This window comes from Oncorhynchus tshawytscha, linkage group LG19, assembly GCF_018296145.1.
Source record: "Oncorhynchus tshawytscha isolate Ot180627B linkage group LG19, Otsh_v2.0, whole genome shotgun sequence".
NCBI lineage: Eukaryota > Metazoa > Chordata > Actinopteri > Salmoniformes > Salmonidae > Oncorhynchus > Oncorhynchus tshawytscha.
Window position 1 is genome coordinate 10,904,026 of NC_056447.1, and position 12,106 is coordinate 10,916,131.

General features: G+C 42.2%; 1 long non-coding RNA gene across 2 annotated transcripts; it reads left to right on the forward strand.

Annotated features, from left to right (window-relative positions):
• Positions 1-1,131: 1,131 nt before the first annotated feature.
• LOC112218360 lies at positions 1,132-6,647 on the forward strand. Of its 2 annotated transcripts, XR_002948613.2 has the most exons (4): positions 1,132-2,789; positions 4,874-4,952; positions 5,058-5,135; positions 5,528-6,647. It is a non-coding gene; the product is annotated as an uncharacterized LOC112218360 (long non-coding RNA). The 2 variants fall into 2 exon arrangements; XR_002948612.2 differs by lacking the exon at positions 1,132-2,789 and having other exon boundaries at positions 4,504-4,952.
• The last annotated feature ends 5,459 nt before the right edge of the window (positions 6,648-12,106 follow it).

Below are 12,106 nucleotides of genomic sequence, written 5' to 3' on the forward strand. Positions count from 1 at the left end.
AGGGACATGTTGAAAATATCAGTGAAGATACCTGCCAATTAGTCAGCACATGCCCAGAGCACACGTTCTGTAATCCGTCTGGCCCCGCAGCCTTGTGTATGTTGACCTGTTTAAAGGTCTTACTCACATCGGCTACGGAGAGCGTGATCACACAATCGTCCGGAACAGCTGATGCTCTCATGCATGCCTCAGTGTTGCGTGCTCGAAACGAGCACAAGGTCCTTTGCTGTTCTGGGATTGATTTGCACTTTTCGCACCCAAGTACGTTCATCTCCAGGAGACAGAACGCGTCTCCCTCCTGAGCAGAATGACGGCTGCTTGGTCCCATTGTGTTTGTACAGATGAACGTGGTACCTTCAGGCGTTTGGAAATTGCTCCTAAGAATGAACCAGTCTTGTGGAGGTCTACAATTTATTTTTCTGGGGTCTTGGCTGATTTATTTTGTTTTTCCCATGTCAAACAAAGAGGCACTTGAGTTTGAAGGTAGGCCTTGAAATACATTTGACTCAAATGATGTCAATTAGCCTATCAGAAGCTTCTAAAGCCATGACATAATTTTCTGGAATTTTCCAAGCTGTTTAAAGGCACAGTCAACTTAGTGTATGTAAACTTCTGACCCACTGGAATTGTGATACAGTGAGTTAAGTGAAATAATCTGTCTGTCTAAACGATTGTTGGAAAAATGACTTGTGTCGTGCACAAAGTAGATGTCCTAACTGACTTGCCAAAACTATAGTTTGTTAATTAACAAGAAATTTGTGGAGTGGTTGAAAAATGAGATTTAATGGCTTAGGAAAACAAAATATTGGAGTGGTCATCACAAAGCCCTGACCTCGATCCTATAGAAAATTTGTGGGCAGAACTGAAAAAGGGTGTGCGAGCAAGGATGCCTACAAACCTGACTCAGTTACAGCAGCTCTGTCAGGAGGAATTGGCCAAGATTCAACCAACTTGTTGTGGGAAGCTTGTGGAAGGCTACCCAAAACGTTTGACCCAAGTTAAACCATTTAAAGGCAATGCTACCAAATACACTCAATTAGTATGTAAACTTCTGACCCACTGGGAATGTGATGAAATAAATCAAATCTGAAATAAATCATTCTCTCTTCTGTTATTCTGTCATTTCACATTCTTAAAATAAAGTGGTGATCTTAACTAACCTAAAACTGAATTTTTACTAGGATTAAATGTCAGGAATTGTGAAAAACTGAGTTAAAATGTATTTGGCTAAGGCGTATGAAAACTTCCATCTTCAACTGTATCAGTATAACGTGTTGTCATCCTTACTGCCGCTGATTTGGCAGACCCATTAAACACAAATACTGCGTTTGTAAATGGTGTTGGATGTTGGAGTGTGCATGTGAACCGACTTCAACTGTACATACAGAACAAAAATTCTGAATTGCTCTCTAGTAACCGATAGGACGAACGACCAGCCGGCTTGGGTAGCAAACCCTAGATTTGTGTTGGGACTATATCTTGTGGAAAGATGAAATAGTATGAATAAATTAATCAAAATAATGTTAATGAAAATATGTCAATCATTATTTGAAGATGTTGGTAAACCATTTGTACAAAAGTGATAATGCCCTCAAAGTTGGTGTTTGGAGGATATATGTATATATATTTATATATCCTTTTATGCAATGAGTTTGTTTGTTCTAAATGTTCCATTGCTATACTGGCTGGCAACGTTCTTATCCTTTGCTTGCTAGCGATCCAACGACAGTTAATTTACAGTCATGTCAAAAAGTGCAGCCAGAATTACAGCTGCATTTTTGTAGAATAACAGCCACCATTTAAGTAACAATATGGTATGGCAGCTGAGCGAAGAGCCCTTACGGACCTCCATAGTTTTTTACTATAATAGGGTAAAATGTAGCAACTTGTTCCTCGTCAGTATAGTGGTGAGTATCCCCTCCTGTCACGTGGGAGACCGGGGTTCAATTCCCCAAAGGGGAGGAAGGAAGGTTTATTTACATTTTACACCAAGTCCTCAAAGCAGAAAATACGCTTGAAATTCAAGCTTTCTGATATGATTTCCAGCCTGTGGGGTAAATTCTCTTTCACAAGGCATTGGTTGTTTAGTGGTAGAATTCTCGCCTGCCGCGCAGGGTGACTCCTGGGTTTGATGCAACTGCTTTTGAACATGGATTTTTGACAAGTATGCAAACCCCAGAGGCTATCCAGAAATATTTAGTTATGGTAGAATTCTCAGCTGCCTCTTGAAAAGTCTGTGAGTCCTTTCATTTACAGTTTGGACATTTACGTCTTCACAGTAGACTTTTGTGAATCCATTGTAGATTTCCAGTGCGTGAGTTGATTTACTTTGTGCAAGGTTTTATTTGTTAAATGGGAAACTAATATCCAACTCGTCAGTGATAACTGTTGAGTTTTGAGTTTGTGACAACAAATGTAGAACAATGCCTTAACTTCTAACTACTTTTGTGGGGCCCGTGAGCGGAGTGGAGCAAAACCGATAACATGGACGTGTCTGTGAGAGTCTCAGCTGTCCATAGATGAGTCACAATTATTTCAATCACTACGGATGTTTTTGTGAGAAGGGTTAGGGTTAACTCCCAACACTCCAAATTTAGGCTTAGCACCCAACACTCCAACGTTTTTCACACGGCCGACCCACCGTCCTGTGCATTATAACTTGTCAGCACTATAGCCACCATTTAAGTAACAATATGGTATGGCAGCCGAGCGAAGAGCCTTTACGGACCTCCATAGTTTTTTACTATAATAGGGTAAAATGTAGCAACTTGTTCCTCGTCAGTATAGTGGTGAGTATCCCCTCCTGTCACGTGGGAGACCGGGGTTCAATTCCCCAAAGGGGAGGAAGGAAGGTTTATTTACATTTTACAAGTTTATGATGTGTATTGCTTGTTATCTGACGTTATCTGCCGGAGCTATCATCATTTCTCCGGACATTTGAGTAGAATTTTGTGAACATGGCGTCATTGTAAACAGAGATTTATGGATATAAATAGCATATTATTGAAAAAAACATAAATGTACTGTGTAACATGTCCTATTACTGTCATCTGATGAAGATTTTCAAAAGGTTAGTGAATTATTTTTCTTTTAATCCTGCGTTTGTTGATTGCATTTTTTGGCTATTCAAATGAGCTGTGTATTTGGTGGTGGTTTGACATAAATATGTGCTATGTTTTCGCCATAAAACATTTTAGAAATCTGACTTGCTGGCTAGATGAACAAGGTGTTTATCTTTCATTTGAGCTATTGGACTTGTTAATGTGTGGAGGTTAAATATTTCTAAGAATATTTTTGCATTCCGTGCGCCACCGTTCCAGCTGAACGTGGGAGGGGTCATTCCCAAAAGGGAACCTACCCCGTCAACAGTGTAATTAAGCCATTTTGCCACAACATTGGAAGTATGCTTGGGGTCTTTGTCCATTTGGAAGACCCATTTGCAACCAAGCTTTAAATTCCTGACTGATGTCTTGAGATGTTGCTTCAATATATCCACATAATTGTCCTTTCTCATGATGCCATCTATTTTGTGAAGTGCACCAGTCCCTCCTGCAGCAAAGCACCCCCACAACATGATGCTGCCACCTCTGTGCATCATGGTTGAGATGGTGTTCTTCGGGCTTGCAAGCCTCCCCTTTTTTCCTCCAAACATAACAATGGTCATTATGGCCAAACAGTTCTATTTTTCTTTCATCAGACCGGAGGACATTTCTCAAAAAAGTACTATATTTGGCCCCATGTGCAGTTACAAACCGTAGTTGCTTTTTATGGTGGTTTTGGAGCAGTGGCTTCTTCCTTGCTGAGGGGCCTTTCAGGTTATGTCGATATAGGACTTGTTTTACTGTGGATATAGATACTTTTGTACCTGTTTCCTCCAGCATCTTCACAAGGTCCTTTGCTGTTGTCCTGGGATTGATTTTTACTTCTCGCACCAAAGTATGTTCATCTCTAGGAGACAGAATACGTCTCCTTCCTGAGCGGCATGACTGCAGCGTGGTCCCATAGTGTTTATACTTGCATACTATTGTATGGACAGATAGACACGGTACCTTCAGGTGTTTCGAAATTGCTCCCGAGGATGAACCAGACTTGTGGAGGTCTACAATCTTTTTTCTGAGGTCTTGGCTGATTTCTTTTGATTTTCCCATGATGTCAAGCAAAGAGGCACTGAGTTTAAAGGTAGGCCTTGAAATACATCCACAGGTACACCTCCAATTGACTCAAATGATGTCAATTAGCCTATCAGAAGTTTCTAAAGCCATGACATCATTTTCTGGAATTTTCCAAGCTGTTTAAAGGCACAGTCAACTTAGTGTATGTAAACTTCTGACCCACTGGAATTGTGATACAGTGAATTATAAGTGAAATAATCTGTCTGTAAACAATTGTTGGAAAAATTACTTGTGTCATGCACAAAGTAGATGTCCTAACCGACTATAGTTTGTTAACAATAAATGTGTGGAGTCATTGAAAAACAAGTTTTAATGATTCCAACCTAAGTGTATGTAAACTTCCAACTTCAAATGTTGCACTTATATTTTTGTTCAGTGTAGAACCTAACTATAAAAATGTAAAAAATCCTTCAACCCCATTACAAACCAGATGGTTGTGAATTAAGGTGTAGTTAACCAGGCAAGACAGTTAAGAACAAATCCTTATTTTCAATGATGGCCTACCGTGGAGCAGTGGTTTAAGTGCCTTGTTCAGGGGTAGAACGAGAGAGGTTTACCTTGTCAGCTCAGGTATTCAATCCAGCAACCTTCTGATCACTGGTCTAATGCTCTAACCTAACCACAAGGCTACCTGCCACCCTGGTATACAGACAGATATACAGTAAATCCTATAATAACCATCATATTGTCTTCTTTTCCAGAACATCATGCCAAACATTAGCACATTGCGAAAGAACCCCAAGAATATATGGAAACGTTACTGCCAAGGGGCCGTCGGAGGTGAGGGACAAAAAGGCTGTCAGTTAGGCGTTTGGGGTCCCCCACTCTACCTTGGTGGAGATCAAACATGGCATGTCTAGCTAACATTTTGCTTTCTCCTCACAGACGGGACCACTCCCACTGCCTCCTCCTAAACCACCCCAGCTGGACCCAAGAAACGTGTTCCGCCTCCTATGCCAACCTGTAAAAAGCCTTTCTTTTTTACCACTTTTTCATGATATCCAATTGGTATTTACAGCCATGGCCCATCACTGGAACACTCCTACAGACTTGAGAGAGGCCAAGGTTGAGAGCCACGCATCCTCCGAAACACAACCCGGCCAAGCGGCTCCCTTAATCCGGAAGCCGCGCCAATGTGTCGCAGGAAATAGTGCACGGCCTCACGGGTCTCCCGGTCTCAGCCAGCTTTGACATAGCCTAGCCTCGAACCTGGGTCCGTAATGACCTTCTCAAGCAGTGCCTTATACCGCTGCACCAGTGTTTATTTCCTACCCATTGAATCTGATGTACAATTGATGTAAGGATGTATCCAGCTAGCACAGTTTAGTAAATGCATGTTCTCTTTTTCTCAACAGGCCACAAAAGAAAAGGTACATTTAAAGTCAACAGTTCCTTCTGTGGCCGATGCTAGGGGGGAGTTCCCTCCCACCAACGAGGACACACCGTCTTGGGTCCAGTGTGAAAACTGTGGTTTCACTTTAGTTGTGTCGGGTGGAAAGGGGAAGAAGAGGAGGATGTACAATATATATATATATGCACATGGTGTAGCTCTTGAAAAACAAGTTAAAATATATATTTTTTTATGTCTTGGGTGGAGGGTTATGTGTTATTCTAATGAAAGTTATATAGCCATATAAGAACACAAACACTGTGTGGTTCTCTCAATTCTGCATTAGATTAAAAACAAAATTGTTCAAGTGAATATGCTCAACGGTAGAATGTTTACTTGATTCTAAGGTAAACTGAAAAGAAAGCAAAAGACAGGTTTAGACTGATTATTTTCCTAATTACTATTATGTTTAATGTTGATACTCACACTATTGCAATGAATGACTAATAATCAAAGATGGTTTAAATATAATGACAAGGCTTTTAAGGAAGAAAATACCACAACCTTTTGCTTGTTATTATGCTTTTTTTTTGTTGGGTTCTTGAGAATAGTGTACAAACAAATATCCACAGGGTGGCGACATTCTGTAAATAATGAGAATTGAGTCCCATGAAGTGGCAGGAGTCGATACTTCCATTGTTGATCGATAGAATTAGATGACACATTGGTTTGCGGTCTTTCGGACGACAGTCAGTAACAAAGCTGTACCTTTGTTTTTCGGCGGATTTGGCACAACTGTACTGTGACTGGCGTCGGCATGGCAGATAGGTCGGATGGTAGTGTTAGGGCAATTGATATTGATAATGATGATGAAACCAATGATGATCAGCTAGTTACACCGGTTGTAAATAGTCGGAACAGGAGTACGAGAAATCGCAGGCACTTGTTTGAAATTGAAAAGCGTCTTGGTAGCATTTGATAAAGAAAGGACATCAAGACGATGCAGCTGCGTTATAAGTGGGATGCATTGTTGAGTGCTACATCACGAGGGGTTCGTGCTGATTGTACGGAGACTGTGACAGACGTTTAAATGGCGTCCCTTGAGAAAGCAAGAACAAGATGTATGTCAGAAGAAGTGCAGTATTATCATAAGGAGACGTTTACTTGGAAGTGGGGGGCTAAGAGAGAGAGGGAGGAAGAGGGTGAGCTTGAGTCGGTTAAAAATGGCGGGAAAAATAGACCTGGTTTGAAGAATGGTAGAAAGTGTAAGCAGAGTGAGCTGAAGAGGAAGTGAATGAGGGTGAATTATCAGAGGTTCTAGGTGTAGTGGAGACTTGTACTGAGGGTCAGGATAAAGATGAGTCTGACAGTAGGAGTAAAGGTTTAGGAAAAAGTGGACCCTTGCCTTTTGACTGATCCATTTGTGGTTTCAGGGTGAATGAAAACAGAGTTGGGTGCTGTAGAATCAGTGAAGGTATCCAGAAGTGGTCTTGTGATAATTGTTTGTGTTTCTGCTGGTCAGAGGGAGAAGGCGCTCCGCATTAAATGAATGGGGGCAAGAAATGTGAATTGTTTTGCTCTCAAGAAAAGATAGCCATTGAAAGAAGTGATTACTGAGGTAGCAGTAAATGCAAAAGTTGAAGGGGAAGATTCCCAGTGTTTGTGATGCTCGTCGTTTGGTGCAACGCAGACAGGGTGGTAGAGTGGTGAAACAGAATCATTGTCTGTTCTTTTGAGTTTTGATGTTGAGTCGTTGCCCAACAAAGTGATGTTAGGATATATAAGTTATCCTGTATGTGCAAAATACATTACGTTCTTACAGGTGGCAAGCTTATGGGCATGTGGCAGCAGTGTGTAGGAGGGAGGTTCCTAGGTGTGAGAAGTGTGCAGAAGGGCATGAGACAAAGGAATGTGTGGCATTGGGGAAAGTAGTGGTATGTGTTAATTGTAGGGGTGCCCATGGGGCTGAGAATCAGACATGTCCGGTGAGAGAGGCAGTTTGAGGTTTCCAGGGTTAGAGTAGTGCAGAAGTTGCTGTATGCAGAGGCAGTGAATAGAGTAGAGAAAGATGGGTTAATGGGGAGGAGTGGTGAGAGTAGTAGATCTGTACCAGTACAGAGGGATAAACCAACAAGTGAAATATGTTTCAGTAAAATAGGATTTTTAACATTTATAGCAATGGTTATCAACTGTACTGCAGGAATGGATTGTAAGTCACAGGAAATAGAGGTTGTGGTGGCAACTGCAGTGAGGTATTTGGGTGTGTGAGACTTAACATCAGAAGAGTTACAGTGTGTATTAAGTGGTGGTGTCCTTTCAGGCTATTGGCCTGAAGTAGGACTAAATAGATTTAAATAGTGGAGTATGGTAATTATTAAAAAATATAATTGTGAGTGTAGTGTTAGAGAGATAGGGTATTTGTTCATTTATTCATTTTTTTCAAGCAAAGTGTAAGGGAGTTGTACTCCAGTCTAGTAGGTGGCGGTAATGAAACATTTATTGGATGCCAACCGCCGTTAAACCGAATCGAAAAATAAGATAAATCGCAATGGGGGTGATGGAGGGATGAATAATGCTGGGGAAGCATTGAGTAGTGCGTGTTGAGAGTAGACCTGTAAAGCGCAGGACCCGTTTAGACAGAGGTCGGAGTAGAAGGTTCTAAAGTTATTGTAGTGTTCCCAGCAGCAGCAAGTAAACACTTCCACCGTTACATTTGACAAACTAAATGAGGAAAGCGATTGGGGTGATCAAGGATGCCAAACCGCTGAGTTATGGGAAGGTTCTGATCATTGCAAATAGTTTTGAAAATGAACTCACTAAATGGCAGTCGGGTGAAATGTCACATTCCTATGTCTAAACTGAGGGGGTTATTTACTGGGATGCCATTGGATATTAGACAAAGAAGTGTAATGGGTTCGCACAGAAATATGTTGCATAAAGCCTACTTCATTATTCAATGTTTGTTATTTTTTACTGCATCAGGAATAGGGTACACAGACTTTTCGGCTTTACAGTCTTCTTTAGTGTGTAGGTACAATTTCCTTTAATTCAAAGCAGCATGTGTAAAGAACAACAAATGAGCAGCAGGTGCTTCTAATCAGGGTTGCCACTCATCAGCCAATCAGGACTGTGGCCCCTCTGGTCTACCTGCATACAAATTAGTCCCAAAAATATATAGAATGATAGGGTATGGGAGGACGAAGGGCAACTTACAAATCAATCGCCCAAGCTGTCCGCTCACCTAAACACGTCACATCAATTCACCACAAAGGACATCGGGCAAAGCCGCTGGGGCGACTCATAAACAATATGGAAAATCTGATATGGACAGTGTTCTAGTTTAACAGTCTAAAGGTGGCGCCTCTTCAATCTCAGGAGGCTGAAGAAATTCGGCTTGTCACCAAAAGCACTCACAAACTTCTACAGATGCACAATCGAGAGCATCCTGTCGGGCTGTTTCACCGCCTGGTACGGCAACTGCTCCGCCCACAACCGTAAGGCTCTCCAGAGGGTAGTGAGGTGTGCACAACGCATCACCGGGGGCAAACTACCTGCCCTCCAGGACACCTACACCACCCGATGTCACAGGAACGCAAAAAAGATCATCAAGGACAACAACCACCCGAGTCACTGCCTGTTCACCCCGCTACCATCCAGAAGGCGAGGTCAGTACAGGTGCATCAAAGCTGGGACTGAGAGACTGAAAAACAGCTTCTATCTCACGGCCATCAGACTGTTAAACAGCCATCGCTAGCATTGAGTGGCTGCTGCCAACATCTCAAATCTCTAGCCACTTAATAATTCAAAATGTAATGTAATAAATATATCACTAGTCACTTTAGACAATGCCACTTTATATAATGTTTACATAGCCTACATTACTCATCTCATATGTATATGTAATGGATGTGAAACGGCTAGCTAGTTGGCGGTGGTGCGCGCTAACGGGCTTTTGTGGAGCAATGGGTAACAATGCTTCGTGGGTGACTGTTGTTGATGTGTGCAGAGGGTCCCTGGTTCGCGCGAGGGGACGGTCTAAAGTTATACTGTTACATATATACTGTACTCTATACCATCTACTGCATCTTGCCTATGCCGTTCGGCCATCGCTCATCCATATATTTACATGTACATATTCTTATTCATTCCTTTACACTTGTGTGTGTATAAGGTAATTGTGAAATTGTTAGATAACTTGTTAGATATTACTGCATGGTCGGAACTAGAAGCACAAGCATTTCGCTACACTCTCATTAACATCTGCTAACCGTATGTAAAATGTGATTAGATTATTATCAAAATCCATGTTCAAAAGCAGTTGCATTGGCCGGGAATCGAACCCAGGACTCACCCTGCGCGTCAGGCGAGAAAGCTACCACTATACAACCAATGCCTTGTGAAAGAGAATTTACCCCACAGGCTGGAAATCATATCAGAAAGCTTGAATCTCAAGTGTATTTTCTGCTTTGAGGACTTGGTGTAAAATGTATTAACTGTATTTAGTTTCACTAATAGAGTTAATCTCAAATAATAATGTTTCTTTGATGTGTGGTACACAGGACAACATTCAACCCGATCAGCTTCTAGCTAACTCCAGCATCACTGGTCAGCAACTCCATACATCTGACTCCGGTGAAGGGCAAAGGGGCATTAACTAACATGGAGCTGTCTCAGTGAAACAAGTAAGTTACTTTTGTGATAAATGCCAGAGCCAAGCATCGTCTCTCACAGGTAAGATGCTTTTTCTGAACAGAGCACAGCATTTGGTTTGTTACATTATGCAGACCATTTTGTAGTGGTTCAGTGATGGTTGAGTTCATTCTCAGTGCTAGGTTGTCCACCTTTACTACTGTAGATCCCTTATGTCCTTATGTTAATGAATATGTCATTAGCAAATCTGGATATCATAGGTATACATGATGTGTGTTCCAACCTCCATGATTGATGCCTTTCCTTCCTCTCGCTCTGTCTTTTGCTGGTGTTGCAACAACATTTAGTCAGGACAGTGTTATTAAGAAGCAGTTTAGCTGTTTGGATGCAGAGGAAATTCCAATTGCTCGAACACTATGCAGGATGAACTGTGGAGGACCAAAAGTCATTTTCATCAAAGACAAATTATTTTATTATGTACCATTAGTCAAACACGGGCACCCTCATAGATATCATCCTAACCAACTTGCCCTCTAAATACACCTCTGCTGTCTTCAACCAAGATCTCAGCGATCACTGCCTCATTGCCTGCATCTGTAATGAGTCAGCGGTCAAACGACCTCCACTCATCATTGTAAAACGCTTCCTGAAACACTTCAGCGAGCAGGCCTTTCTAATCGACCTGACCGGGGTATCCTGGAAGGATATTGATCTCATCCCGTCAGTAGAGGATGCCTGGATATTTTTTTTAAATGCCTTCCTAACCATCTTAAATAAACATGCCCCATTCAAGAAATGTAGAACCAGGAACAGATATAGCCCTTGGTTCTCCCTAGACCTGACTGCCCTTAACCAACACAAAAACATCCTATGGCGTTCTGCATTACCATCGAACAGCCCCCGTGATATGCAGCTGTTCAGGGAAGCTAGAAACCATTATACACAGGCAGTTAGAAAAGCCAAGGCTAGCTTTTTCAAGCAGAAATTTGCTTCCTGCAACACTAACTCAAAAAAGTTCTGGGACACTGTAAAGTCCATGGAGAATAAGAACACCTCCTCCCAGCTGCCCACTGCACTGAAGATAGGAAACACTGTCATCACTGATAAATCCACCATAGTTGAGAATTTCAATAAGCATTTTTCTACGGCTGGCCATGCTTTCCACCTGGCTACTCCTACCCCGGTCAACAGCACTGCACCCCCCACAGCAACTCGCCCAAGCCTTCTCCATTTCTCCTTCTCCCAAATCCGTTCAGCTGATGTTCTGAAAGCGCTGCAAAATTTGGACCCCCACAAATCAGCCGGGCTAGACAATCTGGACCCTTTCTTTCTAAAATAATCTGCCGAAATTGTTGCCACCCCTATTACTAGCCTGTTCAACCTCTCTTTCGTGGCGTCTGAGATTCCCAAAGATTTGAAAGCAGCTGCGGTCATCCCCCTCTTCAAAGGGGGGGACACTCTTGACTCAAACTGCTACAGACCTATATCTATCCTACCATGCCTTTCTAAGGTCTTGGAAGTCAACAAACAGATTACCGACCATTTCGAATCTCACCATACCTTCTCTGCTATGCAATCTGGTTTCAGAGCTGGTCATGGGTACACCTCAGCCACGCTCAAGGTCCTAAACGATATCTTAACCGCCATCGATAAGAAACATTACTGTGCAGCCGTATTCATTGATCTGGCCAAGGCTTTCAACTCTGTCAATCACCACATCCTCATCGGCAGACTCGACAGCCTTGGTTTCTCAAATGATTGCCTCGCCTGGTTCACCAACTACTTCTCTGATAGAGTTCAGTGTGTCAAATCGGAGGGTCTGCTGTCCAGACCTCTGTGATGTCATCTATAAAATAGCCTACAACACTCTACTCAACAAATTGGATGCAGTCTATCACAGCGCAATCCGTTTTGTCACCAAAGCCCCATATACTACCCACCATTGCAACCTGTA